We start from the raw sequence: 14,004 nt of genomic DNA on the forward strand, positions 1-14,004 counted from the left end.
CATGCATACAGTACAGTCAATGGAGGCTGGTGGTGGTAGAAATCATAGGACGGATTCATTGGAATACATAGAGAATGGTATGAGCCTGTCCTCCGATTTCTACCTCCACCAGCCTCCCTTGAGTACACTAATCCTACTACTACTCCTACTTTACTCGGATCACTCAAGTAATGCACTACTGCCATACAATATCCTCTCTCTCCCTGCAGGGCATCCTCTACTCTGATCTCCCACTTACTTTATCTGAATCCCACCAATGTCCACACCATTCTTCTCCCTCTTGCCTCTCTCCTACATTACCTTTCAGAGCCATTTATGCACTCTTCACAGAGGGGGACCGTACTTAAAGTGTAATGCAACAAATGAATGTCATGATGATGAGAACAAATGATACGTATCATTTAATACACTGTGTAAATGTGTTATTATGGCATCCTTTTTGATCTCATGAATTCATATTGACCTAGATGGTATAGGGGTGTGTTATTATAACACACTATTTGTCTTATTTACTTGTGACTTAGTTACAGGTAGAGACTGCTGGTACATTAGTCTGTGTTGGAGTGGACAAGCCTCTACGTATTGTTTGTGCAGAAAAGTGAGTGTACCATAAAAAACCCACAGATTCCACAAATACGCAAATGACTCTTAAAAACAACCCACAGAACAGCATTGCTATGCTTAAAATTAGATTTTGACATTTTTCTCTCTCTGTGCCTGTTAGCCTGGAGATGTCTGGAGAAATCCAGAGAGGCAGTGGCTGAGAGGAACTGGGAAAAACAGTTTAAGAATGTAATGCTTGAAAAAACAAGTGACGAGCTGTGTTTTCATATATGTTATGTTTTAGACTTCTTAGAGTGTCTTCTTAGGTGTTGCAGGTGTTAGCGAAGTGCAGGGAGACTGATGTCTCTGATGTAGGATGCATGTGGGATGCTGTGATATAGCCTAGACGTGTCTACCGAACACACCCCTGCTCCAAGATGAATAGATTTGTTTCCACCCATGTAGACTGTCCTCCCTCCCTTCTCAATAAATCCTATCACTCGTATTGGCCCCACTGCTCCCAATCCTGTTTATCTCTTCCCCTCGCTTTTTATGAGACACCCTATGATTAAGGAAACACATTTCACCAGAACATCCATCAGTGTTTTATTTCTTTGCATGTATCTATACTGAGTTTTGAGTAAAATAAAATGCATCCACTCTCCCTCCTTGATTTACCCTAAAAAAGAGCTAAACAGCTATTCCATGAACAAAAGGAATTGCTTCTTACTCAGCATAAAAGGCATTTTGTTTTCCTCAAAAACAATAGTTGCTATATGCAAATGCAGTACGAAATAGAGCCAAGAGGAATAAGAGAGACATTTTCTGCATCTAAACCAGATTATTAAAACACTAAAATGAGCAATGATAATTGTGATACTGGATGGTGACCTCAGTGCTTGGCTCTTTGTCCCTTGTCCTGTTGAGAATTTCACTTAACAAATGGCTTGTATCTGTTCCAGGCATTTCGGGCCAAGCCTGAAAATAAATAAATCGAATAGATGAGTATGGATGTAAAAGAAATCCACCCGTAACAATACAGTAAGGGCTAGTGTGATAGCTTCAAATGCTTCTGACTCTGAGAGGTTTCCCCAGAGAAGACAACAATGAAAAAGGGAAGAAGAAAGAGCAGAGACAAATACGTTCTTCATGGGTCTTTGTCAGGGTTTAAGAAACATGTTTTTTTTCGGGAAGATGAGGCGTGATGTTGGAATTGGGAAAACGGCTCCTATGGGAATGGGTTTTGGCCTGGATCCTTATTGAGATTCCTTTGTGAATTGCACACATGGGCTTTTTCTAACCATGCAATGAAAAACAGACTCATCTCCTTTACCTCATCCACAGAGAGATTGAGTTTCACCAGAATACAGAGGGTGTGTGATGTCATCACGACACTCTTGTGGGTTCTTTTCAGAATAAAAAATCATGGCTATCTTATCATGTACATCTTTATTTATGTAATCTTTATTTATCCAGGGAGACGCACTGAGACTGATGTCTCTTTTGCAGGTGCACCCAATACAATATGATCACAATGCTTGCTTGCTAAATCACATGCTTTATGTTGTCAATGTTATAGCTAGACAACACTTAGTGTTGAGTTGCATTTATGGTTTTTAAGACTAATTTCAACATGTCATTTTGTTGCACAACTGCTGCTGCTGCTGCTGCTGGTGTGTGTGTGTGTGTGTGTGTGTGTGTGTGTGTGTGTGTGTGTGTGTGTGTGTGTGTGTGCATGTGTGACTTGTGTGCAGCATCTCCATAGGAAAGGGTGTGTCCTCTCACCCCAGTCTGGGCTGACCGCTCACAGAAAAAGTCATGGCAATTCAGTGGTTTTATGGCATTTGGGCTACTTTAGTGCCCTGGGCAGAAGTCTGTTTTACACTCTGTGCTAGTTTGCTGTACTTTATGCTCAAAAGGATGACTCCTATTAAATTAATTTAGTCTGTGTTTTTTATTTTATTTCAGTCTTTTTAATGTCTTTCTACTTCTTGTCCATGAATAGTTTAGTAATGTAAAAGACAGCCAGAGGTCTGTACTAATAATATACCTACTAGGTGACAGTTCATTGTGGTTTTAGGCCGTACCTCAAGAACAAAGCTCAAACACAGTACAAGGATGTGTTTATGTAGAAATAGTGTTCTCACTTTTCATATCCTACTCCTCCGTAATCCTGCATTCACCCTTGCCTGCTGATGTCTAAAGCAGACATTCTTGCCCGATTCAATATACTGTTCATCCACTCTCCTATAACTAGCATGCCTTGATGTGATCCTGTAAAACAAACCTTTATTCCCCCTTAGATGTACTGAGTGGGGATTATAAATGTAAATGTCACTGGTTGGACAGTAGACCCTATACTATAACATACTTAGAAACAACATGTAGACATAACAGTATTTTTTGTGTCCCTTTAGCTATAACTCTTCATTTTAGGTGCCTCATATTTAACAGCAGCAAACCAGCTGTTAAATCCCCAGAATCCTGCCATGGTGTTGGCAAACAGTATGTGATAGATCCAGTTAGCCATTTTATGTTCAAATTTCCTCTAACAAAGATGATCAGCTCCATGCCCTTGTCCTCAAAAACAAGACCATGGGCCACATTACCATTTTGGAACTTCTGGAATCAAATTGAATGAACAGCTGCCCTAGCCTAACCATTGTCCCTGTAGGAAGACTGGCCTTGTACAAACATTTAGTCTGGATGCAAAGACGGCCTTCAACTACAACTTGCCCCACTTGGAGTTCAGACAGGCAGAGTGCACTTCCCCCTCATCTTCAACGTTCTCTGGATAGGATGACTGCTCTTGTTGTCTTGGTGATAAGCCAAATAATTTAAGTACCACTGGCCCGTAGCACAGCTTCAACCCCCTGCTCCCTCCCTTTTTAGGCCACTTCTTGCAAGGTTACAGAGATGGTCACGATTAAAACTGAACATTAGGCCTATTGGAGAGTTATGTTTTATCTGCTAAGTTCAGACATGATGACCACTGAATGAGCCCCCTCTTGAAAAGCACAATTACATAATCAGCTGTCATAGTTCAGACACTGTAAGAGGAAGGAGCTGAAAAATGGCACATCAAGAAAAATATCATACTCAGAATGTCATGTGCAAACAGAAATTAAGCCCTGATGGATTCAACAGCTACAGTGAATATGGTTAATGCATTTCTGTTGTGACGTTTCCCTGTGGCTGGTCTGTTCTGCTAAGAGCTCTGCATCACTGATGATCACATTTGAAGAAATCAATGTGGTAGTGTTTGAATGCACTAGAAAGTTTGGAGCAGGCTTGAGTGTTCTTACCCACTGTAACTCATGCCACTAATGTTAGGGTGAGGTATGACAGCTGCACAACCAGTACCAGCTAACCTACCGTCACATACACCCACACACTCACTTAAAGCCACCATGGCATCAGATTATAATGCCAACCCACATTCCACATGGATGTTATTTCAGTGTTTGGTTTGTGCTTCTGTTTATATGCTAACCTCAAGCATCTTTTTAGACATTTGTTGCAGGGTCAACCACACAGACACTGACTATTAATAAAATGCCATCTTACATTCTCTTTATTGTTGCAGGTACATGAAGGAAAACCGGATTATTGTAATAAGAGAAGATGTACACCCAGGAGAACTTCTTTTTCATAATTTGGCTGAATATTAAATTCTTCACATAGGGATAGTTGACCATTTTATGTGAAGAATTTAATATTCAGCCAAATTGGGTGGGGAACCTTTTTCCTGTTAAGGGCCATTTACATTTTTAGAACATCCTTCGAGGGCCATTGTTACGGCCTGGCTCTGGACCATAACAAAAAGGGACACACACACACACCATGTATAATCAGAATAACAATAATTTAATAGAACTAAGGTATGCCAAACTGAACAATAATCCAATGGGGTATGAGAATCAGTGTAAGTGAGTGAATGCAGTGGAAGGTATGGCAAGGAGGATGTTGTACGGTGTAATATTGAATAATGGTGCTGGAGGAGAGAGAGAGAGAGCTTGTGGACTGGAACGCCTTTTAAGCTGTAACCAGGACACCCAGTCAGCTGTCCCGAGTCCTTCTTAGCGATTAGCTGACTCACCACAAAACTAGCATGCGTAATGTTGTCTCGGTCAGATTGTGGTCTCATGAAGACTGCTTGTTGAGCACCCAAACTCAGCCGAAGAGTGTTAACTTTATCCAAGCGTATTTGTCCTTTCAAACTTGTCCAGGTTAGCATGTTTCGAGTTGTAATGACGTTCCGAGAGCGCCTCCCGACAAACTAGGCATACTGGCTTGCCTTTTACTTAAATAAATAAATAATCGTTTGTCCATTTGTCTTGGAAAGCGCAACATTCTGCATCTAACTTTCTTTTCTTGACAGTCGCCATGTTTGCATTCTGATTACTTTCTGAATGAAGCGATGAAAGGAGATTATCACGCAATGACACATTACGTTACGCAAGTGACCATGAACTTGACACAGACAGATAGACAGCTGTCCGTCACTGACCCTGAACGTGACACGTTTTATAGGAAAAATAATCGCTCGCTGAATTTCTAATGTTGCTTTTCTCTATTTTTATGAATTGCCTCGCGAACCGGATCAAACGGTCTCGTACGGCCTTATACGGCCCAGAGGCCGGAGGTTCCCCACCCCTGAATGGTTCCTAACTGTTGAATCTTGATCTCATTTGCATACTCACGCGGTGTGTTGTCATACGCAGGTTTACGTATGCTAATTACGTTCATGTCTATAAATGTGAGAGTGCCAAACAAATCCTTCTCTTTCCGGGATGTTAACCGATGCGTGCAGTCGTGTGTATTTCTTGATTACACAGTTAGCAAGCAAGGCTTGCTCGCCATGTTCGCTCTTCGCCATGTTGTCCTCCTGCTGAGGTAAGTTTTATTCGACAACATGTAGTTTCAGGGTGATATTAGCATAAGTATTACCATCAAGTCTGAACAGAATTGCATTTGTATGAAAATATTTGATCTTTAAAACCCATATCAAAACGTGTTTTTGTGGTTAGTAGTCTAGCGTTAGCTAGCTAATACTAACTTTAATTTAGCATACTGTCGGGAGAATATAATGAACTTTGCTATCTATTTGCCACCGTTTTTGATTATAGTTTTTGTCTTAGTTTTCACTTGCAACGGCCGACTGGAGTGAGATCAGAGGGAGCACATTGGATCGGACATTATTCTTCAAACAACACCTGGAAGAAGTCAAGGCCAAAGTGACATCCAGGGCCGCGCTGATCCGCCGCCTTGCTGGTACAACCTGGGGAGCCTCCGCTAAGACGCTAAGAATATCCACCCAAGCCCTGGTCTTCTCTGCAGCGGAATACTGCGCCCCAGTCTGGAGCAGAAGCCCTCATGCGAGAAAGGTCGACGTGGCTATCAATACCTCCCTCAGAATAATTACTGGATGCTTGAAGCCTACCCCTGTGTCCCTCTTGCCAGTCCTCGCGGGAATAGCACCGGCCGGCCTCCGACGGGAGGCTGCCACCCTCGCCCTGGCCAGGAAGGCACAAAAGCATGACTGGCACATCCTGCACAACACCACCATAACACCAGCACCTCCAAGCCGACTCAAGACCCGCCACCCTTACAACAAGGCAGCACAAGCCATGCTCAACTCCACCTCTGAGGACATCTCCAGAGATGCATGGTTGGCAGCAGCTTGGAAGCAGGAGTGGGAGTCAGCCGGGCCCTCCCGAATCCACCGCTACATCTGGGACCCAGGAGATGGCGCCATTGGAGGAGACGACCTACCACGCCGGCAATGGACCACACTGAACCGTCTACGAACTGGTGTCGGTCGCTTTAAAACATTAATGAAGGCGTGGGGCCTGGCGGACAGTGCGGCATGCGAGTGCGGTGACCCAGAGCAGACCGCCGACCACAATCACCATCTGCCCCTTATATAGACCACCCTCAGAAGCCAGCCTCTTCGACCTAGAACCAGAGATGCGGGCATGGCTACGCGACACCGAGTTGGACCTCTGACGTTACACGAAAGAAGAAGAAGGAGCCGTTACAACCAACTACAGTGATGGAGGAGAGAAAGGTGCGTCATTTTTAACAGTTTTCTGAGTCACGTTAAAAAATACATAACTCCTGGCAACTTGTCCAGGTTTTAGGCAGTGGTGTGTAGTAGCAGGTTTATTAATAGTGTAGCGAACCTGGTTCCCTAGTTAGCCAGGACAACGGTAGCTAATCTGCATATTTCCCTGCATTTCCCAGTTCGGCCGGTGTTCGGGCCAGCCAGGGTATCCGCGGTGTCTTGAAAAGTATTAAAAGTTGATAAATCAATTTTGGGAAAATCAAGACCCTTAAGTATTAAAAAGTCTTATCATGATTTTATGAGGTCTTGAATTTTGTTGGTATTTTTCTGAATTAGACTCTGTCCAAAGAGTTTGAGTCCTAAAAACTTAGTAAAAGTTCGTGAATTTATTAGTTTTATTAAAAAACAAAGATGAAGCGGAAATTGTGTTGTTTGATAGTGGTCTAGTCTATTGTTTGATAGTGGTCTAGTCTATTGTTTGATAGTGGTCTAGTCTGTTGCGTTCACTAGGGTGACAGATGGGAGCTTACCTGGTCTTGAAGTAACCGGTAGGCCTGTAAGCTAACAAACATTCGATATTCGATATTTAAAAACGTTTATATTTACTGCTCTGCTGGGTTAAGTTGTTGATACATATGGGTCGGAAAGGTTATCGCGTTGGTCGCGTTGTTTAATGTTGTTTAATGTCCGATCGTGTTGCGCTGGGGTTGTATCCGTAACGTTGGCAACAGTCGAGGTTGTCAAGCGGTTCCTCCGCTTCCTACTTCCGCTGTGCATTGTGGGTAATGTAGTTCTGGAAGATTGAGACAATGTTTTTCAGAAATGACTTGATACTCTAACATTGTGATGAATTGAGTTGATTGCTTTTGATAACTAAACAATGTAAAAGCCTACTGTTTAACTGTTTGAATACAAATTAATGCAATAATATTTATATGTATTTATATATTTATTCATTTAGGAAAATATGTATTGCTGTGTTATTGGAACATGACTGTTATCTACATTTTAGATTTTCTGTTTACATTTTAGGTTTATAACCTGCTACTGCTACTGCTACTGACTGTGGTGAACATTTATATTTAAATAAACCACAAATTACCAAATTGAGTTATTCCAACGTTTGATCTCTTGACACCCCGTTCGGTGGGGATACAGAACCGAACATCTATTGCAAACTAAAACTGTTAAGTTAAAGGCGTCACTGATGTAAACGGTTACATCTCGAAGTGGCGGTGAGGTCTGGAAAAATATTGACAAGGTCTTTAAAAAGTCTTAGAAAGGTATTGAAATTAACCTCAAGATTCCTGTATATACCCTGGCCAGCTAGTAATAATCGTCCAAAAACACCTGTCCGTAAAAAAATGTTCTGTTGTGTTAGTTAAGGGTTACGTATTTGTGTTTGAGCTAGAACGGCTAGCTAATTATGCCACACCATTTGATGGGGTCCCCGTCAGTGAGAGCAGGGTGGGGAAGCTAGCTAACAAGCGGGAACAGCTAACGTTGTAACCGGTGTACGTTGCAAGCTCGCAAATAAAGAAAATGGATGACGTGCGACACCATTTTGTCTAAGGAATCCGTGACTGGTCCACGTCACAATAACTTAGCCCCCCAGGACTAGCTAGCATAGCCCCCCATTATCTAGCATTAGCTACCATGAGGTCGAAAAAGCTATCTATCTAGTTGACACAATCCAAGGTTAATCTGTAAAATTCTTGAATATTTTTGCAACGATGTTTTAAATTAATTAAGGATGGCTGTTGGAACTGTCAGTCACATCACGTGTCATGTAGCTGCGATGCAGCGGTAGCATCTAGTAGGCTGCTGTATTTGTGTGTTAATATCAATCTGGTTTTGAATTTTCATTGAATTTCCACAAAAATAACCAGTGATAGCGGTTTAGATGTGTTCATTTATACTCAAGTAATTAAGGCCTCAAGTAATTAAGGCCTATGTTATTATTGAGCGAAAGAGACCTGTATGCTATTACAGTATAGTAGACATGTGCAAGACGTTTAGTAAGTAGATTGTGTTGTGTTCTGCCATTCTTCCCTTTGAAGTGATATGCTGGTTCCTGTAGCGTATAAGGGAGTGAGCAAATGGGTCAGGGTACCACAGACAGAGGATGACTACAATTACTCCCAGTTTTTACAAGGAGGTAATTTGAGTGTCATGTTTATTCATGCCTTCAGGGTTTTCTCTGTTTGCGTATGTTTAACTTAAAATCATGTTATGTATGACCCTTAGTGGAGTTCTTTTATTTTAATTTTTTTTATTTAAAATTCAATTTGCCAGGTTGTACTTCCTTGATCCTGAAGGATTCTTCAGGAGTGGAAGTGGATTCAGACATATTTGACGAACTTTTGAAGTCATCTGGGGTGTCTTTCAAGGCAGAAGAGTGTAATGGTAAGAAATTGCAGGCTCAAACTTGTTTAATGTAATAATTTAGAGAATGCAGCTCTGTTATTTATCTTGTAAAATGAATTTTACAATACAAGGCTGTGTTTGTGTTCTTAGGCAACAGTGTTGAGGAAGAGTCTTCAGAGGGCTCATCTTTATCAGAGTGGTCACCATCACATGCATCCCAAGGGTCATCATCAGGTTCAGACTCAACAGTAATACTGGAATCTACCAAAGCGCTTAAAAGAATGCTGGTTGAAGGACCCCCTGAACATTATTTTTGTGTGCATTGTACAGGTATGTTGCTACTCCCAATACCAGGTTCAAAATATAATGTGTTGAAATGTTTTCTTTTGTTCAATGTTCAATGGCACTGAACTGCTAGATGTAAAGCATGCATTTTGTATCATACATGTCACTGTATGCGAGGGGAAAGTGATTAGTGAAAAGAAGGTGGTTTATTTAATGTTGTAAAATGTAAAAGTCAAAATCTAAATATTTTCTGTTTATTATTATTATTACTATTAGAGCTCAGTCTAAATTCTATGAGACGGAGAGAGGTTGACTCGTGCTGAGAAGACACCTACATGTTTTGATGTTTCATTACAGCATTATTTTTGTGTGCATTGTACAGATTAAAAGTGCCTAAAGTACACATCAGCGTCCTGTCATCGGTCAGCACAGAACACAACGCAGGTAGTCGACTCGAGACAGACCGAGCCGGTTACAGTGGTGCCGTGACCCGGATATCTTCGCTCCAGATCATCGCCAGGGTGATCGCCGGTGGTTGCTGTGAAAAGTTGGAACCTCTTCGGAACATTGATGAGTACTTCCACTGTTGATGTGTATATCGTGTAACTCTTAAATGCCTCTATCTCACTTAGTATAATTTCACATTGTGATTTTTTATTTATTTTTTGTACATTAAGATTTTTAAGCAGCATTAGTCCTGCCTGGCAGTATGTATACAGAAAGGGGAGACAAAGACAGTAACAGAGCTCCTAACAAACGCTCTGGAGCTCACTGAGATCTTACACATGTTTATTTGATGTGGAGATAAAGCTGTCTGATATAAAGAGAGGCGGAGAGTAATATGGGAAAGAGTTAACGTTTAGAGTCTCCTACAGTATACTGTATTTCATATTTTACACCCTTGACTTCAAATTTAATTTCAATACCACCATGTCAATGTATACTCCCTTCACCACAATGAATCTCAATACTATCAGTATGTGAATAGTGCCAAGGATACTAAGGTAAGGCCTACGTCAATACGTCGACTTGCGTAATGTGCGTCGCAAATAAACAACATGGCTGCGACCAGTGGAAACATGGAGGAGGCTACTAGCTAATGTTACACAAGCAATGTAGCTCACCACAGTTTGTATGTCTTGTCTTCTGGTGTTAGTAACGTTAGCTATGTAGCTGGCTAGCTACGGTAGCCTATTGTCATTGTGGTGATCGCACCTACGTTATCTAGCTCGTAGCTCGCATGCTACGTTAGCATCAATTTAGCTAATCATAACATAGCAGCATTTCTAACTGCAATAGCGGCACTGCGCCGACGTGGTGGCGGGGGCGCTGTTTTGCAAATAAGTTAGCTTTCGTTTTTGCTTGTGAAATAATTGATAGTATGTTGACTGCTCAAGGAGAATACATATTTGAAAGTACAGAATGCCTGAGAGCCTTATATTGCATTATATTATATTATATTTTGAATGGTCATCTGGTGCCTGAATATTGTGTTTTCCTTTACATAAATAATGACATTTCCACCATAAATTGATGCAGAAAGGGCACAAATTGGTGCATATCAATTCACCAGAATGCAAGAAATTAAGTGTTTGATGTTTAAGGACCCCCAGACAGCCCTGCTTCATGCCCCCCCCCCGATGTCAAACACCACTGGTACCACCTCCGCCTCATTTTGAGCCAGGAAAAACCCTGATGGCCATGTTGGCATTCAAGTTGGCTAAACATAGCAGTGATTGGGCCTGTGTCTGGGGCTGTTTGACAGAGGCAGTTACAGTAGTAGTAGTAGCAGGTCGCCGAATTAAAGGTGTCTGTGTTTAATTGCAGGCCCACAGACAGCCCCCATACATCAGCTGATCATTTAAAGGGGCGGCCGTCTGAGTAATGTGCATGTCACACGCTGCTTTGTTTCATAAGAGCAGCAGCTATTACCCAGAGTGCTTTATAAAGACACTGTTAAACAGAGAGAGACAATACAGCCATTATTTTGGGGAAAATTAAGTGATACATTAATCGGACAGTAAAAAAAAATAATCGTTAGACTAATCGCTAAATTAGTCATTAGAGTAACCGACTAACCGGAAAAATAATCGCTAGATTAATCGTTAGAAAGATAGTCGTTAGGGACAGCCCTACAGTCATTGTGATGAAACATCTGTCCATGTCCACAAATCCCACAAGCCATAGTAACACCCACATGTTATGTTGGGGGACAATGTTGATGTGATATACCAGGGAGGGGGGGGGGGGTATGGCTCTGTTAGAGGGGGGGGGGGGGTATGGGTCTGTTAGAGGGGGGGGGGGTATGGGTCTGTTAGAGGGGGGAGGGGGGGGGGTATGGGTCTGTTAGAGGGGGGGGGGGCAGTGGGTGGGGGGGTGTATATGTTGTTGGGATGTTTAGAGACGTGCGCTTTCCTCCAATCACACTCAGTGAAGGACTCGGGGTATCAGGGGATGACTCAGGGGTTCTGCGTCAGCGGTTAGCAGGTGGAATCACGCTGGAACACTGGCTGCTGCGTTCGTAAATTCGCTCTGGAAATCTGATTAGCACTCACGGAACGCCTCTTGTCGGGTGAGGGTGATGTGAGGGTGATGTGAGGGTGATGTGAGGGTGATGTGAGGGTGATGTGAGGGTGATACGAGGGTGATACGAGGGTGATACGAGGGTGATACGAGGGTGATACGAGGGTGATACGAGATCTCTCTTCTCTACTTCTCTCTTCTCTCTACTTTGCATAGCTCCCCCTTTATATAGCGGCTGCACTACCTCCACCCTTTTAGAGTGTCACTCTCATCGAAGTCATTCTAGATTACTAGTATTACTATTACCGGACACAGTCACCCGGAAGAACGCCTGCAACAACGTGAGCACAGCAGAGGTCTGATCTCTCGATCTCTTATTCTTTTCTTATTCTTTTCTTATCTTATTCTTTTATTATTTTATTCTTCTATCTTCTATTAAGAGAAAAATCCCCTGTTTTATTTCCTACACATACATAGTATGTGCATAATGTGTGGTGGCCTGGGAAAACCCTTCACATGGTGGCATTTTGACATTTTCATTTTTTTATATTTCCATAAATTAGAAGTTCTCAGCTATTCAAAACTGGTTGAATGACTGAGATAGCCCTTCATTTTAAAAAGTTATGAGCATTTTAATGTATCATGTCCAAAAAAGTGAAAGGTGATTTCTTCCCCTTTCTCCTCCGGGTCGGGGGAGGAGCCTATGCAGATCGGCCGGTCTCGTTTGTCTGCTTGTGATGCGGTGTTAGTCTGCTCGCCTAGTCGGTATGCGAGGGACGGATCCAATTTTGTGTGTCTTCTAGTTAATATGTTATTACTTTATGCTTATATTGTGAGCATCAGTAAACTGGCAATAACACAGGTGGAAGTATCGTCTCTCCTTTCGCTCATGTGTGCGTGCGTTGCTTAACTGAGAATGAGGAAATGAGGAAATGAGAATGAGAATGACCTTGTTTCTCTAGCAAACTACCCACCACAAAAACATAAAAATAAGTACTTTCTCTTTTGTTTTCTTAAAATGTTTATTCACCATAATGTAGTATGGAGTTCAAAGTACTAGAATACCACATAATATCAAAATCTATTTTTGCTCTTTGCCACGAACGAACGCCAGTGACATCCGACGGGTTTTCCCAGGCCACCACACATATAAACCTTTATTGAACAGCTCTTTGAAAGAAAAACATATTTTAGTGCCTTAGAACAGTCCGGAGGCAGGAACAGGGCCACGGGGACATTTGTCAGGTGATGGGGTGCTACTAGCCAAATAGTGACCCTTTCCTTTGATGGTAAAATACCGTCAAATCAAAAGGTGACATTCCGTACTTTTGCTAAAACCTAAATTGGGCAAAAGAAGCGTTGCAGTATGTAGTCACCAATGTAACTAGAGAGGTCAGGGTCCATGTCACTTTCATAGTGAAAACACACAAGAGACCAGACAGAGAGGGTAAAATTAAGCATATAAACCTTTATTACTTTATTAAACATATTTTAGTCCGGAGGCAGGAACAGGGCCACAGGGCCATTTGTCAGGTGGGGTGCTACTGTGGTGATTCTTCTGTCTTGAGCTCCTCCTCCTCCGTCTGTGTTGTTTATGGCTTCCTGATGCGGTGGAGCTGGGCTCCATGTCTGAGTCTGGGTTGGAGCTCTCTCCACCCAAATGTGTGTCCTCTATTTCCTCTCCTATCACATCTTTCTGCACCACTTCTCCTCCTTCCTCCTCTTCTTTCACCATCACTTCTCCCTCCTCCTCTTCCACTACCACATTCTGTTCCAGTGTTTGACTGCAGTCCTCCAGGTTCACTGCCACCATCTCTGGACCCCGCTGTGTGCTTGTCTGGGCTGGAGAACCACAGTCCGAACCCAGGGAGTCTGTGGACTTGTGTTCAGACATGGTAGCTGGGCTGTGAGGTGGATCATCCATCTCCTCCACATCCTCTACTCTTTCCTCCTCTTTCACCATCATGTCTTTCTCCACCACTTCTTCTCCTCCTTCCTCTTCTGTCACCATCACTTCCTCCTCCCCCTCTTTCACTACCACATTGAGTTCCAGTGTTTGACTGCAGTCCTCCAGCTTTACTGCCACCATCTCTGGACCCCGCTCTGTGCTTTTGATTGATTGATTGAAAACTTTATTAGAAGATTTGCAGAAGTAGGTACATGAAAGTACATATTACATACAAGGTCAACTAACAGGATAAAAACCCAAGAAAGCCACT

Source organism: Nansenia antarctica, assembly GCF_963989245.1.
Source record: "Nansenia antarctica genome assembly, chromosome: 2".
NCBI classification, from domain to species: Eukaryota; Metazoa; Chordata; class Actinopteri; order Argentiniformes; family Microstomatidae; genus Nansenia; species Nansenia antarctica.